The sequence below is a fragment of the Diadema antillarum genome, unplaced genomic scaffold (assembly GCF_040938485.1).
Source record: "Diadema antillarum isolate AM-2024a unplaced genomic scaffold, OU_Dant_1.0 seq00000728_RagTag, whole genome shotgun sequence".
Classification (NCBI taxonomy): Eukaryota; Metazoa; Echinodermata; class Echinoidea; order Diadematoida; family Diadematidae; genus Diadema; species Diadema antillarum.
The window spans coordinates 400668-428144 of NW_027271630.1; the positions used below are offsets into that span (position 1 = coordinate 400668).

A 27477-nucleotide genomic window follows, 5' to 3' on the forward strand; every position below is an offset into this window, starting at 1 on the left:
AAGGAAGACGAAAGTTGGGCAAAGTTTAGAGAATTTTGTGGAAGAAGACTGAGCTTGGAGGACGGGTTACAGCTCGTTATTCCGAAGGTTCGTTATTCCGAAGGCTCTTTATTCCTAAGATTCGTTATTCCGAAGGTTCATTATTCCGAATTTCATTTTCGGATTAACCAATTTTCGGAATAACGAACCTTCGGAATAATGCCACAAATTTTCGGATCAACGAACCCTTTTTCATTTTCGGATTAACGAACCTCTGGGTATAGGGAATTTGCATGTTTCGGATTAACGACCCTTCGGAATAACGAACAACACACGGAGGGCGAGGGGGGGGGGGGGGGTGAGATGGAACGAGGAGAGTAGAGAATAGTGTAAAAGAATTTACATGGCTGGAAAGCTGGGAGAAATCACTACTATAGACTAATGTGTGGCATTAGTTCTTCATTACAACATGACCCAAAGCGGCATACGCAAACATGTCACGGCATACCCCCTCCCCGTACACACACACATCATTATTTAAACAGTTGTATATCTGGGAAAGCAATTGCATGGGAACATAGTGCCAAAAAACATTATGAAACGCCTGGGGCATGTGGGGAGTGGCACAAAGAGCTTACTTCCGACAGATCTCTCCTCTTCGTCCACCTGCCTCCTTCGTCTCATCGCTGCTGGCATTGACACTGGGACATCTAGGACATCACCTAGTGACATGAACTAGAGGAGAAAGAGCAAAATATGGTAATGACGATGAAAATGATGACCAGGACAATCATAGAAAAAAAAAACACGGCTGTAATGAAGATGATATCAACAATTCATGACATGAAAATTGTAAGAGTTTTGGCATTTTATGTAAAATTTATTTCTTATTTCAATTAACTATCTATAATCTCTATCTCTTCCTTTCATTACATTTTGTACATACCTTTCCAGACATTTGTTTTATGCTAGAAGTGCTATACGATGCATTCTCTATCCCAATCATCAGAATCAAACTCGCCCATGACACCGCTTGTTCAATATCACGCAAACATTCCAACCAACAATCACTTGCTGGCTCACACATGATAAATCATGCAGCAATAGCATTTCTCTTTTTTATGTTAACCTATATGTTACGAAGATATTGCGGAGACAGTGCTGCACCCTGGCATTTGAATGTGTCTGTACTAATCCTTTACGGAGGTGTTGTAGTGCACTATATATTATTTTTTCTTCAGCGAGAGGCAGTGTCACAATATAATCATTTCTTGCATGGTAGCTCCACACCTTGTTACCAGGTTGATTTCCAGTAACAGGAGTAAGAGCAAGCACACAACAGTAAGCGTTTTATCTACATCCGATATAACGGAACTTTAGAGGTCTGCAGTTTCACGAAGTATTGACATTTTGAATTTCATTGTGCAGACATAGTTTACATAATACTAAAAAAAAAGGGTGCATAGTATAAAACTATTCCGTGAAAATCATTAATAATTTTTCAAACTTAAACTGATTTAGTGCAAGGGATGGAATTTCATTCTGTGGAGACGGTAAGGAAATTAAAGGAAAAAAAATGGAGAGCTCTATGAGACACTTATGACATTGCCTCAACTGATTGGAATGATTATCGTTTGTGACCTATCTCCCTGATTATGGTAAAACATTTGAATCTCTAAAATTTCGGACTTTCTTTGATTTATAACGAAGAAATTACGTTTATCTGTTTTCACCAGGATATTGACTTACTGCAAAGAAGAACTGTGTATTTTTATCTGCGTCTGGGTCGTCACTGGTAAATTTCAGGTCCACTGTCTTGGTAGAACCAATGGCCAGGGTATCTTGGATTGGTTCGATTTGGAGAAAGCTGCCGCTCGGCGAAAACTGAGCGCTGATTTGCGACGAAGCGTAGGGGTTGTATACGTGATATTGCTCGTAGTCGGACCGGTTGCCCTTCTCGTAACCAGGAGCCTCAACCTGGAATGGTAAAAAAGCCGTCACCAAAAGCGATTGTCACATGACGTGTACCTTACATTATTTCCAACACAAATTGAATCCTACATGCAATTGAAAATCAAACCTTCCTTCGTTTTCTCAGTGAGGAGCGTCCCACTCTTAGACAAAGTCTGCGTCTTGAGCATTATGCAGAGTGAGATTGACGCATTTCAAGTCAAATGGATTATCATTATTATAAAAGGGCAGGGATATTTCACATTCACCTATCCACAATTTTACAGTCATTCATCTCTTGTCGATATATTACAACTGGACAATCCTAGTTAAGATTTAAGCTGGAAAATTACATTTGAGGCATTCTCAAGATCATCAGGGCATCTTATACACCTCATGTACATTTACCTGTCACAAAATCCACCAAAAAGTCTTTCATTAAACGGGATCGTGGGCCTACGAATGAAAGAACGGGCAGCCCTTTCATGAGTATTCTAAACAACCACAAGTCTTTCCGTAAACATATTTTCCCCTCCTTGTCTAGGCATTTTCTTCATGTCATTATTTCTTGCTCGAGAAAACATTACGTTTCTGTACCTGCTTGTTAAGTTTTGCTTTTTTCTGGTTTGTTGTCAATCTCTAAACGTTTCTTAAGAAGTTAACATTGCCGATACTGTCAATCGTTTCGCTTTCATCGGTTTCCGTTTAATCTTTGTTTGTTTGTTTTTTTAAAGCAATTGCCCAGACACACTTGTCAGCTCTCGATTTGCATTTAAATGTCTGCATTGTGACTACAATTTGTGGTAAATCAAAAACAAAACAACAACCAAAACACAATACCAATTATCACCTCAAAGAAGTTACAAAGACAGAGGATTCCGTTTGGGAGAAGCGTTGCACAAAGCCATTAATACTCACAAAAAAGTCAAGAGAAGTTGTCTCTATGTCAACGTCATCAATGCTGAAGGCAACATTGCCAGACTCAGGCGTGGTGTAATTTTTTCTCAGGAGTTCACCGTAGTTCCTGGGCGCATCCTTAGTTGCCGATTGCACTACCAGGGTGATGAATTTGTTAGCGGCAGGTGTGTCATCCGGATTTGTCACAGAAATCTGAGGAAAATAGCGAGAGGTCAAATGTTCAAACTTCGCTATATGTTCTTTTTATCTCGTATCTCTGATCATCGGTTCGAAAGACATGTGCACGCAGCGTTAACACAAATCTACTCAAAAGTCAAGATTTATTGCATGAATTAAAACATGATGATTATAAAAACTACAACGGGCGTCTGCCATCGGAACATTCTGTAATTACTAATGTTAATTTGTTTGTTTTCACGTATTACCACAGTGACCATAATATTTTGACGTGAGTTGCCAAAAATGTCACAGTCTGATCAGATTAAACAATGCTTTATAATTACTGTGCAAATTCAATTGATCATGACGGGAATTGTTAAGAGTGCGTTTGAAAGTGATATCCTTCAGATATCAAGAGCAACGATAGCAAGATTTGACACATGGCTGTAATCTTTTTTTAGTGATAATCGAGAATTATTATTTGTCTGAGCAGAGCTCAAGTGTATTTTGATTGTGCTCATAATTGTTTTCTCCTTCCCTCCCCTTTGGGGGGGGGGGGGGGGCTGTGAGGGCCGGCGGAGGAGGAATATGCCAAACATATACAATCTCATTACATCTCAAATTACTGGTTGGTGAACTTACAGTCCCAAAGAATGGTACTCCAGGTTTGAAGGATGAAGGAACGTTGATTTGGATGCTGAGAGGGTCGAAGCTGATACTGCATATCTCCATAGACTCGGTCAGTTCTTCCCCTAGTCACATGAACAACATTGAGTTCGAAATGAGAGTTAACAAATTCAGGTTTATGGACAACATCTCTCAGTCTGATTGACATAACGCACACTACGATTCCGTGTCAGGTCATGGAAAAAGCACCTTCGACAATACTATACTATACCAGTAGTTGGAGCACGCGGGACTTTTGATACTGCAGCTATTATCTATAATGCGCAGCTTTGAATCCCGCTATCGGCTCTGGCAAGTCGAGCGCTTTTCGTGGTCCGCTGCACAGAGGAAGTCACTTTAGTGTTTAGTAAATGGCAGACAGTAGTACACCGTGTTTACATACATATTGTAACTACCATCTACGATATTTCCTGAGCATATTATGACGAAGTTATCTCGAATGTATATTACGAGGAATACATCTTATCAAAGTGTTTCGAAGATACCTATGTTAAGTGACCATGGAACGGAGAGGGTGAGTGATATATGAATTTACTATTACTCGACTCTTTTTATTGAGGCCATTAATTTCATTTGGCATATACAGTAGTGGCTAACGTTATAGGAATTTATAACCAGGAATAACAATTACTAACGTCAGTCAATTTTTCTCAAGACATCACCGTCTCTCCTCTGGTAGGCTAGATGAAGAAACACAAACCAAATTTCAATTCGTTTACATATAAAATGGTACCTTTGACAAATAATGATAACCACCGAATTTTAAAGAATTTCTATCCTCATGTAAAATTTCAACAGTTTTATCAGTCACCACTACATCATGTCCGCGATCAACATCGAACCACGAAATCAGTCAATCTTTATTGCTAACTGTCTTAAGAGATCAAAAGGGCAATATGTAACTGCACCCACCTGTGACAGAGTCTATGACAGTGGCATCGACAGTGAGCTTCGAGCTCCAGATGGAATATTCTGTCGACATCATCTCAAGATCACTCAGGTCTACCTCAAAGGTGTAGCAACCATCACCGCCCAATTCCTGAGATTGTATAGGATGCAGATCATGCGATCACTTATTGCGAGTTTTGCTACTCTCTCCTATTGAAGCAATACCATTGAGTTTCTCCCTCCAAAAACTCGTGCGATGACCTGTCCTGTCCATTGTTGTTTTTAACTGTATGAGCTACATTAAATTGCTGCTAAATCAACAACTATGATAAACTGGGATACCTTTCATTCCTATTTTTTGTATACACATGGTGTAGGTCTATAACTTAAAAACAAATGTTAGCCAACAGCATGAATTAATCTTAAACACAAAACAACCCACAAATATAAGTACATGGATGATTTTTGCAAATATTATAAGCCTTAGAGCTATCAAAACATCAATACTCAACATGCTATTAGAAAATTTCTAGGGCTTTTTACACTTGTAAATTTTTGCTTAGCCCCGGACCAACGGTGGGGCTAAGGGGGGGCCTTAGCCCCACCGTTGGTACGGGACTATCCTTAGCCCACTTTCTGTTTACACTCGTTTTTGCCAAAGTGGGCTAGCCCCACCGATAGTACGGTACTATCTGGCCCTGCAAAATAGCAGGGGTTAGCACCGCAATTGCGGTGCTAGCACCGCAATTGCGGTGCCAAGCAAGTGAGTGTAAACAGAACGAAAAAATAATCCTGGGCTAAGCGACGGAGACGAAGTCCGACCCTCACTGACCAATCAGATCAAGTGCTGCCGGTGCGTGCGTGTACGTGTACAGTACACAGCGTAATTATGAATATTCATGTGGTTTGGAAAGTCCGGGGCTAAGAAATACGAGTGTAAAAAGGTCAGTTTTCTCCTTAGCCCCGGACAAGAGATAGTACGGGACTAATTGGCGAGTGTAAAAAGCTGAAAAAATTGGTACGGGACTAACGATAGTCCTGGGTCAGAGAAAGTCCGGGGTTAAGAAACACAAGTGTAAAAAGCCCTTTAGAAACCCTATAAATCCTCAAATCCTTGACTAAGCCATTCTCTGATTAATTCTGACGATACAATCGGAACCTCACTTCATATAATCATTTCAATGGGACCTTGAGTCTTTGGCCCTGAGGGGAATAAACTTTTCTTAGATGAAACCTTTCAAGACAGCAAAACGACGTGTCATCGCAATTGTTTGCAAAATAGACACCGGTGGTTATGAAAAAGTTAAAGATAAGCGTGAATTCCTGCGATTTGGGGCAGGGCGCACGCTCCGTAAAGTTCGACCACCTCCCTAGTTTGACAGCGGGTTTTTTTTTTCGCACTCACCCCATCGAAAGGGACTGATGGCCGGGCCGGTGTGTTGTATCGGTAGTACGGCTTGATGTTAACTTCTCCAATAACGGAACCTCGAACGGACTGACCATAGGTGTACCTATTTGCATATTTTAAGGGAGTAAAAGGAAAAGGATTTGTGCAGGTGACGTCATTATTTTGCCACATCATTCTTTACATAGCAGATCCATGACGACAAGCAGTGACAAGAAAATAAGAAATGCGGTGGGTTGTTTTTTTTATTTGATTACTAAGATGATTCTGACACCCACGTTGAAAGAAGAATACTGAGAAAACCGGTTCTCACGCAGAAGTTATAGGATGCATTAACAAAGAGAGTGAAGGAAATTAATATCAGTCTTCATCGGTCTTAATCACAACTTATGTGCACTCATCAAAAATCTGCTGTCAAAGAAATTCTGCATGCCTGATCCAACGTCCGAGGGTCCCTTCTCTAGAGATTCGACTTACTTGGCACAGACGCTGATTTCCGCCGATGTATCGACTAGCGACAGGTAGGATGGACCACTGGCTGTTACTTCATACTTCGGCAGAACTGAAATAAATACACGCCAGAGAGAAGATCATGACAATTCCGAAATTCCGACGATTCTCTTTAGGTCTTTTGGTTCTATTAGACAGTTCGTAACTATGTGCACATTTCGCAATCGATCTTTTTTTCTCTCAGTTTGTTAGGTAGGCCTGCTTCACTCATACCTCTCTAAAAAAAATCGAGTGAAAATTTTCACTCTAAAAAGAGTGAATACAAAAAAGAGTGAATTTCGAGTGAAATTGGAGTGAATTTTGAGTGAAAATGCTCATTTTCACTCATTTTGGAGTGACGTCAGGGATCACTCGAAGATTTTGGAGTGATCCATGACGTCACTCCAAAATGAGTGAAAATGAGCATTTTCACTCAAAATTCACTCCAATTTCACTCGAAATTCACTCTTTTTTGTATTCACTCTTTTTAGAGTGAAAATTTTCACTCGATTTTTTTAGAGAGCATTTCAAAGCGACATAATGCATAAGCTTGCCAGACGTAAGAATATATCATGGAATGCATGTTCAAAAATTCAGGAGACCAAAATGGTCAATTAAGACTTGTGGAAGAATCCAGTCCATTCTTTTGAATTCAGTGCAATGTTTGTATTGGAACGGCAAAATACTAGGCTTTATGGTGGGTCTGTTGGCAAGTACTATTTGACTATACTATAAGGATCACATGAATAACAATTGCATTACAATGAATCTAAAAGCCAGCATGCCTTTCATCACAAATCAGTATATTTGCTCATGCACAGAGCGTCGGCTGAGAATGATAAGGGCGTTAAGTTGCCACTAAACCCATGGTGTTCAAGACAACTTAACGCCCTTCTCATTCTCAACAGACGAGAGTGGAATTATACGAACGGGCTAATTAGTCGGAGACCTACCGTACTCATCTACTGTAAACGAAGTGCGAGCCTCCCTGTCACCCAAGTCTACGATGATACTCCAGTCTCCCAGGAGAGGCTCCGAGGTCATTGGGAACTCGAGATCTACTAGCCCCATTTCTGGTTCCTCGTTGTCCCACTGGGCTAACCGAACGCCAGTTGGGGACTCAATCCAGATCAGGGGTATCTACAGAGAGACACAAGATATTGTCACAATATGTTTCGAACATTTGCTCTATGTTCCTATATGTTCTTCCTGAGGTTTGTAATTCATCGTCGAGCAAATACAACAAACAATTATTTTTTTGTGCTTTCTTTTATATTACACTGGAAATTCGAAATCAACGTTCGAAATAGTTTGTTGGAGAAGACAAAGCGTGTCAGATAGACATCCAAGAGTTACAACTCACTCCCCCCCCCCCCCGAAAATGTAAAAATCAGTATCTGATCCCATTGTTATCATAGCGGAATACAAACTAAAATTCTTGAAGCATGCAAAGTTCATGTTGCTAATCTTGTTTGTATTAGTGACGTCATTATGTAATTGAACTCACCGTTGAATTATCAGTCTTGAAGTCCTTGTCAATGGACATTATCCTGAATTTGACTGGAGAAGAGAAGGCAATATCATAATAAAACTAATAAGTTTAATCTACACCAAGATGGATGATACACAAATCTTTTTTACATCGATGCATAAAAAGAAAATGTCCCTGTAGTATGAAATTTCAAACTTGGTCTAGGAAAAGATGGTAAGTGACATTTCAAGTAAGGCACAGTACGAAAATGTGACGTCTTCTTGATAGAGATTATAAAAAATATCCAAACTGTCTATCATTTTCATGCTGGAGTTTGACTTTACAGGTCACGCATGTGTGTGAGTGCTTTGCTATAATATTGTTCAAAATAAAGCGTTGCTACCTGCGTTTTTTCATCTGCAGCTAATCGAGTGCGGATGAATCCAGCGTTGCAAAGAGCAAATATTGGGGCTTCAACCTATCCGATCGTCCAGCTATACAGACACTGAGATGAACTCGTCGTACACATGGATCAGAGTGAAATATTTCCGCCTACACAATCAATTACACGGGTCAGTAGCTACCACCATTCCAAAGTCATTCAGATCTGGGTCGCAGTGTCCATAAAGTTATGAGATTGCGGCCTTCGGTACTATGAAGAGCACTAGAATTATTGTATGAGTATACATTGAGACAAGAACGGTGCGCATTTCTGTACGATGGTTCAAAACACCCAACTGTCTTACATTTGTAAAGAGGCTTGTTTTTCTTGTTTGTTTGTTTTGTTTTTTTTTGCTTTTTATATTGCCCTTTGGACATGTAGTTTGCTCATTATCCATATTCTTCCTTGCCCGAAACTATACGAAATTAGAAAAAGAAAACCCACATATTACAAACGATTATTTCTCATTAGACTCAAGCGCTGGGGTCTTTTTTAATAACTTTTGAAGTTTGTTATAGCCAAATCTGGGGTTGCAGGAGCTGTGATTTATTAAGAATTTAGATATTAGGTATGTTTCGCAACAAAGGCTTCTATAGCCGTCTCAATGTCTCAGCCTTCTCAATAGTTTCTGTTGATTTTCTTTACATTTTTAAAAGGAAAGGTTGAAGAGGAGGGAGCACTGGTTACTGTGTCCTGATTTTGATGATGAAGACTAGTGATCTAATAATCCCTGAGCACCGTGTTCATTTTCTACCAACTGCTTTAAGAAATTCTATGCAGGTAATAAGTGCATAACAAAAACAAAACGCTCTCCCTGCCTCCCTCTTTGTATTTTTATACTTTCTCAAAATAGAATGCATAAAACGTGTATTTATTAATATGCAGAGAAATAAAGAGATAGAAAGATACGGATACAGATACACACAGACATTAGGGAGATAGATATACCGCTATGAACATAACGTCTTACCTGTTTGGCCAGGTTTGTAAATGGGTTTGTCAGTCTGAATGAGTGTTTCGCGGGCATATTCTGAGATGAGGATTGACTTCTCGCTGTCACAGACGAAGGCGTCATCAGGTTGATTGCTCTCCCTAGCCCTGAAGATGAGCTTGGCATTCTGCCTCGAATTGTCGATACGAGGGACCTAAGCAGAGAAGAAATTCATAATAGAGAAATGAAAATCGTCAATTGTAACTTAAGTTTTTCTCGCTGCTGGGATGTTTGTCCTCTGGTCCTTTAACTCGCAGCTCTTTGTGGAGCATTGCAAACTACAATGCAGTCAGGTATAATAACACACCAGTAGCTCATCGTAGATAGCATAACATGAATTACATACTGTCTTTTGTACTGTAGACACTATCTCTCAACATTTTACTATGGGCAGTTCTACCGCGATAACCAAGGCCTCATCATAGCCACTCAGCGAGGGATTTTGTTTAAAGAATGAGTACAGTATAGTAAAGATCTAAATTATGTCTGGTATATTGTGTTTGTTTTGAACACCAACATCTGAAAATATGTTCGACAGTTTGATCTGAAATGTTTATATTTCTCTAGAAACGAAAATGATGATATAGCCTATAGCAGGTTTTTTTTTTAGGCCTTTTCTAAATCTCCTGCTTCATTGTTCGATTATGAGAACTGTTGCTAAGGGGAAAAAAAGTCAACGTAAAATCATCATAGCCATCCACACCTGTGTGTGTTTATCACACAAACCAATTACCAGTGGCGGATCCAGGGGGAGCGCATCGGATGCGCGCCCCAACCCCTTTTATTATTTTTTGTTAAAACAAAAGGAATAGAAAGAAAAAAGGGGGAGTGCGTGCGCCCCCTTTAATTTTGTAAAGGCATCCCCTCTTTACGGAATTTCCTGGATCCGCAACTGCATTACTATGGACCAGCGATTATTTCACATATCTTGGCAACGTATGCAACTCTTGAAATCTGATTGGTCAGTTCTCTCCGAGCTACTCACATAGTATGCCCATAGTCACGTAGACAGAATGGGGATGAGAGAGAGGCTTAACTATACAGTCTTTCTTGGTAACGTACTATGCGGTATACAAACTATTCCATCCAGGGGATAAGCAAATAAATCTACATTTGTATATATGTCATTGTTTATACCTCCTTGCCTAAAGCATAATTCATGTGCTTAATATAACTATCTGAAGTTTGCAATATCTCAAGTAGATGTGAAAAAACTGGTATTTAATGGGAACTGCTTACCCCCCCCCCCCAAAAAAAAAAAAAGAAGTTTAAATAAACTGCATACATTGATGCTGGAATTGAAAAAAAAGCCAGGCACACTAGTTTAAAGATATATTTCACCATTAGTAGATACACTATAATCGATTTTCAAAAAAAGAAGAAGATATAAAGCAATTGTAAATCGTAGCGGCGAAAAAGAGGCTCTGTTCACTTGAAAAAAAAAAATACAATGGTTTGGAAGTGAAATTCCCCAAACATCGACAGCTTAAAGGGAATGGCTAGTAACCAATCAGTGGGAATCAGTGGAAATGCTGAGGGAGGATTGTTCCAATCCTTTCCTTGTGGGATTCATTTAAGAGTATATCATATATCTACTGTTGTGTGAAAATTATTTGCTTCAGAACGGTCTCATATTCAAGTAATGTGCAGATTAATGCCCCGTCACTGACCAGGCACGCTAACCTGGAAACATTAAACTGCACATTACTTGAATATGAGACCATTCTGAAGCAAATAATTTTCACACAACAATAAATATATAATGTACTCTTAAATGAATCCCACAATGATTGGAACAATCATCCTCCAGCATTCCCACTGATTCCCACTGATCAGTTACTAGCCATCCCCTTTAATGTAAGAGTGACTAAAACCCAAGACAAAAAGGGCTGACCCAATCAGTCGAATGCCATTTAAGAAAATAAAGCAGTCTTAAGAGGAAAAAAGAAATCTATGCAATCAATAACCTTCGGTACTAGGTCTAATCTAAAACGCTCTAGATTTCTCAGAGAACCTTCGGAGTAAAAATATCTCCTGCAATAGAACTTTGTAATTGCTGTTGCACAACGCTGTTCGTAATGAAGGCTTTGAACTCTTTCCGAAATAACAAATCTGCACTCAGCACATTCTGTCCAGCCCACATGCCAAACTCATTAATCCTCCCTCATGCATCCCCTGACAATGCTCACAAGGACGAAATCACGCGTGACATATCATTTTCTTCCATTGGACGGTTGCTGCCCCATGCCTCATCCCACTTCATTAAAGGCTTGTCAATATTATTGAGGTCTGTTTTAGCAATTCTATGGGGCCAACCTTGTTGTGGAGGCTTTTACATCCTGTTTTAGCAACCTGTCAAAACAACACATTTACTTTTCCACGCTTTGAAATTCATCACCCACAGTCTTTCATCTCATTGGACAGAATACTAGTAGTACGTGCACCAGCAAAGATTATAGACATGTCAAATTTGATTGCCCCTGACAAACCAAAGTGAAACAGCACCAACAGCATTGCATCCTACATTATTGAAAAGTACAGTTGACCCAAATGCAGATCATGTTCCAAGTCAACGGAAAATCTTTTAAACATTTTCATTTTCTTTTTAAATCCTTGCCACCATTTTCTTTGACCGGTTATCTTCAACTACTGAGAATATTTCGGCCAGTCACTGGACAAATAATAACAATTGCAACCCTTGATTGTAGCTATATAGTGGCAACTGATGGTATCGGTTACCGGTAATTATAGACAGATGCATTACTGTTATGTTCACGGTGCATTAGGAAATTCTACAGATCTACGATATAGTAGCAAGGCTGTAACAAAAGAGGGCACAGAACCTTGAGTACAGAGATAATCAACAGTAATACACAATTGAATTAATGTGAGTTTCTTTGCCCACTCTCTCCTTTTCAGGTAACTGCAAATTACAAGTACTGCAAAGTACAAGTAAAACATAATGTATGCGGCTTACGATGAAATAAGACTTTCATTAAGAAAATTACCTATAACCACTTCTTCAACTATTTTCACAAATAAAACAAATACATGTATGCTATGAATTTGTCCTCAACATTACAATTTTTAACGAGCAAGGACCGAAGTTCGTACGTGCTTTCACAGTCTTTATAAAGGTCATTGCAGCTTGGCGGTGGAATTATTTATTTATTATTGTCATTATTTTTTTTTTAAAGATATTCAACATGTTCAAGTTGGGGACCAGCAGTCAGCCTTACTACGGTTCTCCACCAGTCTACACCTCAGGAAGTATATACCGTCCATCGCACGTTAACTGGAATGAAATCTGCCAAGCAGTACACGTATCTGGGAAGCATAATATCCTCTTATTCAAAAGATCTACGAGGAGATTGACAACCATTTTGGTCACGGCAGACATCGCTTTTGACAGACTGTACCACGGTGTCTGGAACAAATAAAGTTGAATCTTGAATCTTGAAAAGACAATATCATAGAAACATGTGAAGTGGGAAGAAAAGTTCAGTATCTTTAGAGTCGTCATATCGCCCACTTTCCTGTATGGATCCGAATCTTGTTTAACCTACAGACACAAACTCTGACCCCTGAAAAGACTTCATCACACACATTGAAGTGCTTGGCACATCTCCGTGACGGAGGCATCATTGTCTGCCCACCCTTTACGGTGAACTCTCGACTGGTCACCGTAACATAGGGATACCCAAGAAGAGATTCAAGGTTTCCATCCGTTAGCATGATTAAATCGTTGAATAGTGATCGTCACCAGTAATCTGACCGAGCCAACACGCTTGGTGAGCGCTGTCCACGGGTCACTGCAGTCTCCTTATTTGAGACCGTTCAAACACCCATGAGGACAAGCGTATCGGGAGAAACAACAACAACAACAACAACAACAACAACAACAACAACAACAACAACAACAACAACAACAACAAAATGAATGAATAAATAAAGCAAATATTAGTTTGGCCACAACACCAAACCCGAAATCGATTTTTTTTTTCTACAGCCGCTGCTACAGCTGATTGTTCATTCAAAGATTTGCCTCATCAGCCATCAGCTAGATATCCATATTTTGGATAAGTGAACATCACCGTACAATGTACCAGGTACCTAGATTTCCTTTTTTATTTTGTTAATCAAAAGTAAAAAGAAAATATGCTAGGGTACATGTTCCATATTTGGGATGTTGGGAAGAATTCAATGAGAAGGCAGTCTAAAGTCGAGTTTTTCTTTCCATTAATGTTTTTATTAGGAGCCTTTTATTCTGAAAAAGGGACAGGAGAAAAATCGCTTTAATTATTTCTTTTACATATCTTAACTAGGGAACAGAGAGGTATTATGCACTTTTTCTCATTTAACATAGCATCTTTGGCTCCTTCAGAGAAGGAGTTTACTTTTGCTCAAAATATCCCAAGTGCGAACAACTTGGGCCTCGGATCCTCTTGAATTAAAATCGATCCAATAAGTTCTGCTTACCTCAAAGTCGAAGCACTCCCTCTTAGAGCTCATGCTGTAGTCAGACACAGTCAGGTTTTGCGGTTCTCCGGCAGTATCTCTCCTCCACCACGAAAACTCTTCCCGTAGGGACAGGGAGAAGTCGATGTCGACTTCATCGAGGAGGTTGACACAGATTCTCTCCGTAGTACCCGCCAAGAGAATCTTTGGCGACGTCACCAGGTATTTGAAGCCACTGCGGAAAGAAATTGGTGAGACAATCATGATAGTAATCTCAGCCATCTGCTTGTTACTTGAAATGATATGACTTATGAAAACTTAGTTCATGGCATGTGTTGACGGGTTAAGCTCATGATTATATAATTTCTTTGTAAAAAATATTCGAGAATTACCTTAGTCATATGCAAAATAATCTTTATCAATACTGACTGCAACACCTTGTCAAATCTCAAACAAGGCGAAACTGGAAAAACGATAAACTTTCACGTGGGACATGAGTTTGTATGATTACTTGACGAAGAACGAATGGTGCGTTGATATAGCTCTGTCTCATACCTCCTTGGTGTGGCTAATCCGCAAATACATAACATATGTGTTAAGAGACAGCAGGACAAGCGTATAAATGCGGCTTTTTTCTTCTTTTTTTTCTAAGTGTAAGTAAGTAATATGGTTGGACTATTTTGAATACGTTATAATTCTGCCTTCACATTCTAACTTGTATAGGCCCTTATACTGCTTCGATATTCCAGGTAGGCGAACGCGTAATTTTAAACAAGGTAATTGTTCTTGAAGCTTCAAGTGATAAAAAATCCCTTTTATGCTCCCTCGATACTAATCTCCCTATTATCTCCCCCTTCTACTTTTAATTTCGATCCCCTCCACTCTCTCTCTTTCTCTCTCTCTCTCTCTCTCTCCCTTGACATTTTCTCCCTTTAACATGTTGATTCAGGTAACGTGTGTTCAAAAAGAATTGTTAAGAGGGCATAGTTTTTGCCTATGCCACAGAGGGGCAAGACATTGCACCTGATACACGTAGCGAGCAGTCTTCATTATTATCTGAGATCGAAATCATTGCGGTTTCATTAGTCTGTATGGATAATTCATTTGTTTTGGTTTTTCCTTGGCGTGACATTGGCCGCGGCTGTTTCCTCCGGACACGGTAATGAACAGTAACATCGGACTTGACGGCAATGAAATATGGTTCAAGGACATCTCATGGCAAATATCATTCCATTAATATCGTTTGCCGGTGAACGTTTACAATTCTTTTTTTTTCTTTTGCTGTACTGTCCCCTCTCCCCCTCACTTCTCTTTCTCTTTCTCCCATGTGCGTCGGTGTATTCAAAAAATCTGATATGATAGAAACTCATTATAAACAGAAGGTGAATGCACATTGGCTGTTTTTACTTTCAATAATTGAACGTTCTTCGAACTTTTCAGAAAGTGGTCACCCCGAAGATTTGTCGTCATGAAATTATCTGTCTCCCATCGTTCTGACAGCATAGTTTACTATCATTAATCCACTTCCACTAACACAAACCATTACGTCCTCCAAAGCAGCCATTATTGTGAGCAAAGCTCTCCTACACGGTGAACTTCTGCAAGTAATGGCTCACCCGTTCAATCACACAATCATTAAACAAAAACACAGAAGAAAAAAAGTGACGTCTCATCCCGATTTATGGTTATGACACCGCAACACAAATTATAGTTCAGCAAATGTGATAGGTTGATGGTTTTGTCCTTTATTTACAACAGAATGGCAAATTATTACGATGGCGAACATGTTTTTTTTTTAACATATTGATATTGGTCACAGCAGCATACCGTTAGGCCTACATACTTAAGTCCTAAAGTCTCGGTTCCACATAACAAAGACCCCTTCGGGACCACTGAGATACCAAAAACTGGCAAGATCCATCAGCAGTCGCCAAGGCAAGATGAAAATAATCTCTATGCGGAATTGCTCTACAAACCCTTGAAAGTCATTAAAAGTACAAACAGCAATTTCCCACCAAATTTCTCAGAGATCTCTTTGGGACCTACGTTCACGGAAAGACCAATAAGACTATTGAGAGATCACTGAGAGATTATCTGAAATACTCCCTGAGATCTTCGAGAGATCGATCAAGATATCTGAGAGACTAATCTTTCAAGGCTCCCATAAAGATCTCTTAACAATCTTTCAGTGAGCCTCTCCAAAAATATGGCAATTCTTGAGAGACTGTCGAAAGATATTTGAAAAACTATATAGTATGGCCCTCTTTAGCGCTCATATAGAGATCGATGAAAGACTGCCGAAAGACCACTGAAAGACCATTTTCATGAAAGACTGCGGAAAGACCATTTTGAACCTTTTCAATTTTTTTTTTGGAAATCATGGAAACCATGAAATTCACTGAAAGATCAATTAGGAATTGTGAAAGACCTTGGAGATCATATCAAAAGTTCACTGACAGATTACTGAAAGATCTGTCAATTTGTACGGTCTTTAACTGGTCTTTCAGAGGGTTCGTCCTGTGTGAAAAGTCCAAAAATGAAGAAAGGAAGATTTCATCCCCCACAAGTCTCTCAATGATTTACACAAACACAAACACACACAGACAGACACAAATTCAAAACATACATACACAAATACACACACAGGCACAAACGCATCCACATTATACACACTCATCCCTACAATAGGTACTTGTAGGAGTACCCCGTTATTTTCTCGCAAAGACAAACATTCCGACAACGCCATTTTTTAGAACCCCACAGTGCCTGACTAAATAAAGCAAAAGATTAAGATGAACCCCTCCCCACAATGCACTTTTGCTCGACAACATATAAGCACACACACATATGCACACACACAGATCACTAAATTTCCCATTTGTTTAGGAGTTCAACGCCGAGTAATGCTTTCACAGACATAGAATTATGATGACTTAGCACTTACCGGTAGAAAAATAGAGAGGCAGAATTTAATCAGTTATTGACAATTAAGAGAGAACATGTAAATAATTTGTATGTGCAATTATATCCACGATACTTGTCAGGGAACGACAATCTTCGCCTTACCTGACTTTAAGTAATATCATTGTAACCGATATTGTTGCTTGAGATATGGATAAGAGTTGGTCAACCTTCTTATTTTCTTTAATTAATCATTTTATTGCATTTTTCTAATCTTTTGTAAGGGCAGCAGGGTACCTAAATCATAAAGTTCCTTCTGAACACATTAATAACCCCATCCCACATAGAGCAAGACCTCTGAAAGAACACTGACAGACTGACTCAATCAGTCAGATTATCACATTCAATAATTTTCAACCTAAATCGCACATTTCTTTTACATGAAAAATTCTTCCCTTAGCCTTCGTTCATGCATAATCAGACGGTGACTTTCACCTTTCAGGAGATTAAGATTGTTTATCCCTACATCTATGTCGGGTGTAAGCACTAATAGATGAATACCTTTCCGGCACCATTCCAATATGATCTGCCCTCCATAACCTGTGATCCTTCTACAAACCGCGTACATCCGGCACATCCGCCAAACCTATCCAGGTCAGAGCTATGCCTCGCTAAAATATCTCTTTCCTATCTCCATAAGTCGGTTGCTGAATCTCTCCCCTACGTCTGTCTCTTTACTTGCCTACGAAACGACCAGCAACTATTTTTTTTTTGGTTTTTATTTTTTGTCTGTAGGCATCAGTCACCTGCTTCTGTATGTTAGCGGTCTTTATTACCCCTTTGTTATTTGTAAGTTTTGAAGAATATTAAGTTGATCAACTTGATTCGGGGTTCACAGACAGGCTAAGACATACAATGCTATGATATGAAATAATAGAAATGCCAGTCAGACTCGGCGATGGGAAACCCATTTGATCACGTAACAGGAGAAAACGAGGTTCCATATCCTGTTACGTACAGTCATGGCTGGCGGAGGGTGACGGTCAGTTTCATATTGAAAACTCTTCCATAAGTTCATTACAAGTACATTCCACTCTCGTTAAAGATATGTCCTCGAATAAACAATGCATAACTTTAAGCAAAACCAAGAGATGATAAAAGAGGAAAATGTTTATGGGTTGGATTATCGATTTGACTCATCATTCTCAATGTCGACTCGATCGCGCTAAATTGCATTTAAAACCCCCAGTTATTAGCTTAATTAATTGTTATGATGGCAATATAACAATGGTGCCACTGTCCACGATGCGAAAGCATTATGTAGCAGTGATCTGTGAACTGAGAGTGTATGCCAACACTGGAAGAAAGAGCTGAGCTCTTGTCCCAAGGTGGAGTACACACTTAGGTCGGTTTCTCAAACCTGGCATTATAGTTTCAGCCATAATTCTACACAAATTAAAAAAGGATCATAAAAGTATTTGTGTTTATCATATCTAATCTATGAGATACTTATCTTAACGTAGTCTGAAGAAAACATCATGTATTATTGTCAAAATTCATGATAAACCCAAACTCGCGTTTAATTGTGAAAAGGGGCGATATGTCAAGATTTCGTCTTCTCGACTTTTGTGGCTCGACGAGAGAGAAATCTTAAATTCTCAGCATCCTTCTCACTGGTTATACTGAGGGATAGGACTTAAAGCTTTGTTTTCATGATAGATCGTTTGTAAGAGTGGAAGTATTTTTATAGTGACCATGTTAGATGAATCCAAACAAATAAAGAAATATATAAAAACAAACAAACAAACGAACAAGCAAACAAACAAACAAACAACGACGAGTCTACAGTCTACAAACACAATCATTAAATGTACGTTTTACGTTATTTGAAAGCACTGGAATCACTCATAACCGCCCCTACCATTTTCTCCCATCACCATCATGGGTGATTTTAGGCGAAGACCACCCCCTGGCAGGAATTCGAACTACTACTAGCTTCAGTTTCATTACAAGCGATGGTATCCAAGTCAAGTTCACCAGCTAACGATTCTAGTTGTCCAACTTAAGATGCCACACAGCAGTTGTTTTTGTCCACGTTTCAGTACATGTAACATTTAGTTCTGTCTCTGTTTTTACTATCGTGCATCATAAATGTTGTAAAACGAAATAATATTCAAACTGTGAATCATCCTCGTACTCATGTCGACAAAATAATGATAGATGATTTTTTTTTTCAAATCATTTTGGATACATGAAATAAATGAACTTTCTTGTCAAAACAAAATGAAGTGTTATTTCCCATATTCAAAAGTTATTATTGATGCATCATTGCAACTACCAGTGATTTAATTCAAAGGATTTTCAATTTTCACGCATTCCAAATCAGTCAAATGGGTGTGAATATATCTGTCAGTGAAACACTTGATGTGAGGCAATTGTATCATGATTTCATAGATCTTGCATGAGTGTGAGATCGATAGTAACGTTTCATGAGAACGTGTAAGTCTTGAGAATTTCAAAACATTATTATCTTTGAGGCGATAATACGATTAATAATGAATGAGAAAAACAACAACAGCAACAACAACGTACCAAATATTGGTTCTGGAAAATGGGGGGGGGGGGGGGGGGCAAGCTGCAGCCTCCCACACTTTTGGCAGATAAAAAAAAAAGTATTGAAATGCGAGAATTGCTATGATTTTCCAAAGTTCCTATAGGGAGCATTGACCCTTGACCAACCACTACAACCCCCAAGAGCCAACCCCACACATGGTACCTGCCCACTGACCGACTACCATCCTGACATGTGATACCCACATGTTGGACCCTCATACTTTGCGATATATGATATAGTTGCATATTCTGATACCTGGAGCTTACTATCGTATTTCCGGTTTGACTCCACCGGCACCTCGACCTGTAAACTTATCGGCCCAAGTTGAGGGTAGACAATTGGTTTTCAGAGTTATGCCCTGGGCCAGTGTTCAAGGCCTGGATGAACATTTACATATATGGAGCTACCGTGGTGTAACTTCGTGTTTACCAAAGTCATATTTAATTTCTGCCGATTAATTCACACAATTTCACATTCTTAGTCATTTATAGCTCTTACCTAGCTTGCTCATCGTGTTCCACATGCAAACTAGATGACTTTATTTGTATTGAAGGCAAAATGATTGCCAGTGACGGAAAAAGCTAGAACTGAAATGTATTATTGCAATATTCAGTACATCACCTTGCTCACAGAACATGATAATATATCGCTGAATATGAGGAAATCTGCCGGGTGCATGTCACGAGTTCGACACTTACGAATCATACAGCCCACGAGTCATACAGCTCATGAGTATATAATACCCTCCAGCCCACGAGCTATACAGCCCATGACTTTATCACTAAGCAAAAAAGGCCCGATGAGTCCCACACTATAGGCAAACAAGGCCCACAAGTTCGACACTAAGCAAATAAGGCACATGTAACCGACGCATTCAGCCTCGTGATGTAATGTCGGTCTCGTGGGCCGTTTTTGCTCAGTGTCGAACTCGTGGGACTTGTTTGCGTAGAGTCGAACTCGTGGGCCTGTAATATTGTTTGCCTACAGTGTCGGACTTATGGGCCTTACTTGTCTAGTGTCAAACTCATGGGCTGTATGTTTAATGGGTGTCGGTCTCTGACAGCTAAAGATCAGGTATGTCACTGCACAAGCTGTTTTGATGACAGCATTCTATGGGTGACCTTTTCCAGAGATGTGTGAATTACAATATTTTATGATATTCTTCTCTCAATGCATGCGTATCCAGAATTCGCGTAACCTACATGAATGGGCGATTTATTGATGTTGTATGTTCATTAAAATCACTAAGAAAATTACTTTATCTCTTAAATTCTAAAGATAAGTTATATGTTTCATATAAATCAACAATTAATAAATTCATGAAATTTTATATTTCTGATGCATACTCACGATTAGTTTCTTTGACGCAAATCGGTAAAATATTGGCTATATAGCTTCTTTACTGCCCTATCTTGGCTGATATTTTCATTCATCACAAAGAGAGAGAGAGAGAGAGAGAAAGAAATATACTCGCATTCAATCGTTACATGAATATATCCACAAAACGGAGTTGCTTGTCACATTATAATAACCAATGCCACGTGAGAATATAAAATGGCGCCAAGTTCTTTAACTAGATAGGGCACTAAAGAAATTTACAAAAGTTCCACTTACCATTGGTCATCAGGCGCATCACACCAAACCCCACCAGTAAAAGCAAGACACAGTACAGCCGAAATGAGCAGTGTTCTCATCTTGAATCTATGGCGAAGGCATTACACTGAGTAAAAAAAGGTTTAGATTTGTTTTAGATCCAGCCTGGTTCCTTGTCGACGTGTTCAACGCCCTGCCTTTAAGGAATGGGGAACCAACTGTAGAAGACCTGGTCCAGAGGACTGGTTTAGCTATGCGAGCGCTATGAGTGTTGTCAAAGCCACTGAACACCACCGTCTCCTTGCACGCTGTTATAAGTCACAACTGAACTCCTTCGTCAACTTCCGGAATACTTTCGGCCAATACGCGATGAGAGCTATCACGCTGTAGCATACACGTAATAGCACAGTAGCCTAAATTCAGACCATTGGGTATTTTAAATTCTTTTCTTTTATCTTCCAAACACTTGTAAATTAAAACCCTGTCAAACATTCATCGTCATAGAAAAGGTGAAAGAACATTGCCCCGCAAATACAGGCTACTTCCCTATATAATGTTTAGTTGTCGACTTCGTACTTTGTAAAAAGAAAAAGAAATCTTTCCCACCTGGGAGTAGACTAACAAATATCATGTTCTTTCCGTAACCACAGAGCTGACGTAGATAATCTCACATGACAGACATTCTCTGACAGATTCGTGCTCAAGTAAACACGTTAACATGACTTGAGATTCTCATCCACAATCGAAGGCGCTCAGGCGATGGAAAGTAAGAACGAGCAGTCGTGGTCTGCCTGTCCTTTCTACACTATAGATAACATGTCATTGATATATCTATCGACCTGACCTGGGTGGGAGTAAGTTAATTGGATTCTGGAATGGGATTTATCGGTCTGTCCCCAAGAGATAAGTTTGGACTGTGTGGGATCTCTGGAAGAAAAGAAAATAGTCTTTGGACAAAATTCGAAAAACAGTTTGTTCTTTGGCAAGATATGACTTGAGATTAGACTGAAGGGACCAGCGGAGGAAAGGACAAAAAGGTTGCAATGTTGAGTGAAACCACAAGAAAAGGAGATAGTATATCTATAAACTGATCATTTTTGACATATTCTATCTGATAAATATTTTTGATTTTTATCTGTCGGATATACGTCTACATATCCGATATTGATTATACTGTGTATCGGATGCAAAGCTCCGAAGTTTTCTTGACAATGTTTTAAATTAGTGTGTAAAGTGTACCATCTGCCACGACCGCTAGTCAAAATTCTCAACCAGCAGTGTTATTATTGAGAGTATACAAGAAAGACACAGAGCCTCAGTCGATGATGTAGGTGAGATAAGCTCCTTCCCTTTATCCTCTTCCGTGTTCAAACGAAATCAGCGTTTCCTCTTCCTGCTTCCCTTCCTCCAATTCACTTCAAACGTGTAAACTCAGACTTATTGTCGTATCTATGAGCTGCTAGCTCGTAAAACCTTGCATAAGCCTTAGCCTTTCCATGTGTTATTTTGATATAGTTCTTTGGGACTTTGTATATGCCTTGTTCTATTATTTGTAATCAAACAGCAATTTTTACATCATTTTATGTCATTACATCATTTTATATCATGACGATTGTATAGACATACAGATGGTACATAAACCATGAAATCAAACCAAACCAAATCAAACTTCTTCATGATCATTATGAAACAGGACTTCACAGATGTGCGGTGTGTATAAAGCTAATTATCATATACTGTTTATATAAGACAGTGACATCGCACAAACTCAGCATTTGGAAGATGCATGCAATTGATAACTGATATTTCTAAAAGAAGCAAACACATGCACACACATACACATCCCCCAGACACACATACGCGCGCTTTATTATAGGCTTACTCTGTAACAGATTGTGTTCAAGAAATAAACGGATTGTCCGATTTTCCCCAAACTTTCACTGATCTGTTCTACTAATATTGCTGCATTCTCTCATGTTTGTGAAGGTGAACTTGTCCTTTAAATCATACCCACTGTCACTACTGTAATTACATACTTGATTGATGTAGTCATTTTTTTTCATTCTGTTAAATGCCTTACGTGCTGCATTTTACTCATCCGGAAATTATCGGACACTTAAGTGACTTTACTTGACGGCATTGAATTAAAGGTACCATGAAGAACCCGCGTGCAGACTTGTCAACAAATTGTCTTTATGTGTTTGTTTAATCACCTCAATTAGTACCCACACCTGGGAAATATATTAAATTACCCATTTACTTTACACGCGCATACACTTTTCCATAAGCGGGTACCAGCATGCGATTGATTACAAAGTTTACGTAAACAAAATCAATAAGCCAACCAGTACCTTAGTTCATAAGCGCTGTTCATTAATCCTTACCTGCATAGTTTCTTTCTTGATTGTGTCTTTAGAGATTGGCAAGAAGAGCCTCTCAGCTCATTCTCTGCAGTGGTGTGAGGAGAACTGTGCATGAACATACAATCACAAGATCATGAACTCAAATCACACGCGGTTGGATATGGTTGTATAAGATGTGATTATTGACTTGAGAAAACCTGAGAACCTGGCAATTCTGGGGCAATGATGATGACAAGGCTCCGAGCAAAACCGCGCCTTAATTTCGGAGGCTTCCAGTAATGTGATTAAAAAACCAAACAAATACCCTCAACCAGAATTTTTGCAATTCATGCGAAAAAGCAAAAATACCTCTTTATTGTGACGTATAATACGCTGTCATGTAGTAAGGTTTTAGCCGGGGTTTTAGGAATACCTTTAAAAAAATTGTTCCTAACAATGCGTTAAGTTACCAGAGGACTATAGGACCAAAAGTGTGGTTCAATGCAGCAGCAACAAGGGCATGCAAACGAGATTCCTAATTTTAAATGTATTGTTTTGGTAATAGTATATTCTTTTGAAGATCATCCCCCCCCAAAAAAATGCATTTTTTCCGAGCTCCCTTATCTTTTGAACGTTTGACCTGAAGTTACACACATGTGATTACTATGGTATGTGGGAGTGCAGACCCTCTTTTTGTAGTTGTCGGATGATATGAATTGTCGTGGTGACAGGTTTTTTTTTTCTTTTTCTTTTTTCTTTCTTTTTTTGAAGGTCATTCAAATTGCCAGTGGATGTGATAGGCTTTTTGGTTAATTGTTGAACAATGCGTTGACACGGTAACAGCATATTTTGAATGAAAAATTATATAGCAAATATTGTGGAATTAGCTAACTCACCAAATGAGTTTCGAGCATTTGGTTTAAAATTTAGCATATTATGTGACCATTATACGACTTAGATGCATAAAGGTTTTTTTTTTTTGTTATTTTTTGTTTTTTTTTTTTCATTTTCATGAAATACTGTACTGTTCTATTTGACGTAGGACCTGTTAAGTTATGTAAATGCCATTTGTTGTTATCGTTACCTTGCATGTATGTGTTTACAGGGCCCCCTGGAAAACAGTACTTAATTACTGATGGGGCCACCCTGTATAAATACAACGAAATAATAATAACAATAAAAATGATAATATCTGAATCTGATAGGCCATTCATAGATCTCTTATGAGAAAGAAAAACCACAATCACACAAATGTAGTTTTTAATACATTGTTAAACTCACATCTTTCAATGGGCAAATAATTTTGTACTGGTGACAGGGGATGTAATTCAAATATCTCCAGACAGAGAACAAAACACTAAGACCTATTGCACACCACCAAGATTCACTGTGAATGAAAACTTGTTGATTCAAATTTGTGGTTGAGATGAAAAATTTGCATCATCGGCATACACAAATCACTACGACCGCTCATGTCCTCCATTAGTCATTAGTGTGACAAAAAATTATCTTGTACACGTGTTGAGACTGGTGGAAAGAAACAGGTAGATTATGCGACTGCGTTGTGGTCTGCGGTATATCGAGCATTGTTGATTTCGTCATACTTACAGCAAAACATGTAAATACTACTTATTGTGGACACGCAACTTAATCGACTTCCCTTATTGCTATCTGAGGTGAGCGTGTATTCGATGACCAATTTCAGTACGATGAAATCATAGAAAGCAGATGGATAAATAACACAGAGGCGCCATCCAGATTTTGAGATCAGAGCCTTGCATACAATGAATTGGTTTCACGTATTGGAGATGCTGTAATTCGAGGACGTGCATGTTTTGTTTTACGCCACTCTCCCGTATCAAAAGGCGATCAAACTTTCGGCCTAAACCCTCTTCCAACGACAATAAAGTCTGGTTGTCATTTCAGGATTAATCTTCTCACGACTATCATCCTTATGTATGATTTGCAATTAGTTCATAATGGTCGCCAATGGTCATGTCTATGTAAATCCACACTCGTGACTCATTGCTCGACTCGTGAGCTGTTTCTGATGCAGGTCCTAAACCAGTGGCACTTTTCTACATCTAACGCGCCTAATATGGCATATGCAAACATGTAATAGAGCAATAAATCAAAATTTTACATTGGAGTATAGGGGACACGCTTGACAATGTAAATGTCAGAAGCCTATTTCCACATTACTTTTTTTCCATCTTCTATTTACTTCAGTCCGTGCAGACCTGTTTGCTCAGATGACTTTGAGTGGATATGCCCTAGTACACATCCACACACGGACACGCTCATGACACTTTGCTTAGATTCGACGGATTATAAAAAAAAAAAAACAGATTAAAAAAAAGATTTTAAAAAAATCCTTAAGACAGTCAATCGCACAAGCATATCAAGATTCAATATCACATAATAACGCTCACACACGCATACACATCACATGCACCGGCTGTTTAATCGTTCATCCGTCGACACACACTCACACCATACATATATAAATGGTATAGCAATACATGCATAGAGTTGAGACGAGAGCAATATATGCTCTTAATTGTACTCAAGTAGTACTCAAGTACTCAACTCACATTACCTCGACCTCATTAAAGTATGGATAATCTCCTTATACGGGAACCAAAATGACAAGCTGTGTGCAAGACGCCATATGAAATGCTCAACAAAGATTCCCGCACGATCTTCTAGGGACTCCATTTCTTGCCAATGTTTTTTCCGTATACAGAAAGTGGGAATGTATAGCCAAACGAACATCGATAACAGCAAATGACGTCAGGGGATCTATATAATTTTGCACATCAAATACATTCAAAGAACGTTGACTTTTCTGTCAAAAATGTTTTTTCATTACTACGTACGTGCTGTTGATGGTATCATTAATGTTATTGTAATCATTATCACTCCATCATGGCTATTATCGTTTTCCTCGTCAACGGTATCTATATCATTACATTTTCCCCTCTGATATTTATCATGACTTTTTAACCCACATACAATAGTGGAAATTTTCATTTACAAAAGAAAAAGAAAACTTGCCGTAAAGATTAACAAGAATAATAAGCCATTACAATATGCGATTTTATGCATTTCTCTGCAGTCACATTCTGTAGCATCGGGATTGTTAACCGAACGAAAACACACAAGTTTATGCTAACATAAACTCAACGGAAAATGCATTTTCAGCCAGACAGGACATGTAGAGAGAGAGAGAGAGAGAGAGAGAGAGAGAGAGAGAGAGAGAGAGCGAGAGAAGGGGGGGGGGGGAGAACGTCAATTATTATCATGAGAAGCATTGGGGGGGGGGGGGAGGTAAGAATGACGTTGCATTCTATGAGAATGGTTACCATCATACAAGGTTAATGGCCACAGGTGGGTCATCACATCTTACCTAAAATGGGTGTAGTATAATGTAAGAGTCTGGCAATGGATAATTAGACCAGTGAGTTTAATGTTTGTTAATGATAAGGATAAGACTTGTCCAACCGCCGTCTGATAATCCGGAAAATGCGCCACTTGTTGTAAATCCACTGTAACTTCCGGCAGCGCCAAGGAGCTTAAAGGGCGACTTCGAGCCTGATAGCAAATTTATGAGTATGCTTGTTACATGAAGATAACAGCATCTTTAATAGCTACATGAAGCGGAGAAAGGGTGAATGATAGGATCAAGATAACCAAATTCTTTCTCGATTTTCTTTTATGTTTTGAAAATGGGTAAAATATACGAATTTTATCATTTATGATGATAATGATTAACTAATAAGTTATTTCATTTCTTATCATACACTTTGAAAATCCGGGAGTAAAATTTCTGATCTAAGTACTTTGTAGGTTCTTATTGTTCAAATGTTGCGTAGAGGTTTACAACTCTCATCAGTCAAATACAAAGATGTAATCATTGCAACTATATTCATCGGTGTTTTGTTCTTTTTTAAATATGTGTGTGTGTAAATTCTCGTCAGTTTGGGTCAGCAATCTGCTTAACTAACATATCATTAATTACAGAGTTCTGGTTGGAAAAGATTGGTGTCATACTACATGGTCGGCTTTTCTAAATGGATTTAAGATTCGTTACATAAGTCCCCCATAAACCTCTCATTACAGAAAAATCACCTACACGAGAAAACAACAAGCAAACCTATACTATATATCGTCAGCACCTCATCACATAC

The 27477-nt window shown here is 38.9% G+C and overlaps 1 pseudogene; it reads right to left on the bottom strand.

The window, feature by feature from the left end:
- The window catches only part of LOC139738184 (pregnancy zone protein-like), a 44558-nt pseudogene extending 23345 nt beyond the window's left edge, over window positions 1-21213 (bottom strand).
- Window positions 21214-27477: the final 6264 nt, after the last annotated feature.